We start from the raw sequence: 1,022 nt of genomic DNA, 5'->3' as shown, positions 1-1,022 counted from the left end.
GTATAATTATTGTAATCCCAGAATACTGTAAGCTCTCGTATGTATGTGAATATATGTAACACTAATCACCATTGCCCACGCCTGAGCAGATAGCCAGGGTGATAAATAAACTTACTTAACTTTTTGCATATATATTCGGCTAACTAGAACAACTATCTATGTCATATCAAAGATATATATATATATATATATATATATATATATATATATATATATATATATATATATATATATATATATATATATATATATATATATCATCTTCATCATCATCTTCAGCCTGAGTCAATCCACTGCAGGACGTAGGCCTCTCCCATTCTTTTCCAGGTTTCCCTGTCTTGCGATGTTTGTTTCCAGTCTTGGCCCCCAAATTTCGCTATTTCGTCGCGCCATCGTGTCATTGGTCTGGCTCTTGGCCTCCTTAAGTTATTTATAGTCCAGTCTGTTACTTTCTTTGTCCATCTGTCGTCTTGTCTCCGACATACATGCCCTGCCCATTGCCATTTCTTCTTTTTAATGCTCTTGAGTATATCTTCTACCTTCGTCTGTTCTCTGATCCACGTCGCCCTCTTCCGATCTCTCAGGCTAATTCCCATCATCGATCTTTCCATCCCTCTCTGGGCGCTTATTAGTTTCCTCTCCAGTAACCTGGTTGTAGTCCATGTTTCTGACCCATAGGTCATAACTGGGAGGACGCATTGATTAAAGACTTTTCTTTTTAAGCACAATGGCAAGGAACCTCTTAGTGTGCTACTGTGCCTGCCGAAGGCACTCCAGCCTAGACTGATTCGTCGCTTTATTTCCTGTTCACTTGATGTGCCTGTCTGCATGAGTTGTCCTAGGTATATATACCTGTCTACTACCTCTAGTGCTTCGCCTTGTACATGTATTTGTTTGAGTGGGACTCTGCTGTTGAACATAACCTTAGTCTTTTTCTTGTTCATCTTAAGTCCGACTTTTAGGCTTTCTCTATTCAGATCGTTTATTAATTGCTGCAGTTCATCAGCTGATTCAATGTCGTC

The sequence above is a fragment of the Penaeus vannamei genome, chromosome 27, assembly GCF_042767895.1.
Source record: "Penaeus vannamei isolate JL-2024 chromosome 27, ASM4276789v1, whole genome shotgun sequence".
Lineage (NCBI taxonomy): Eukaryota > Metazoa > Arthropoda > Malacostraca > Decapoda > Penaeidae > Penaeus > Penaeus vannamei.
This window is presented reverse-complemented; position numbering follows the sequence as displayed.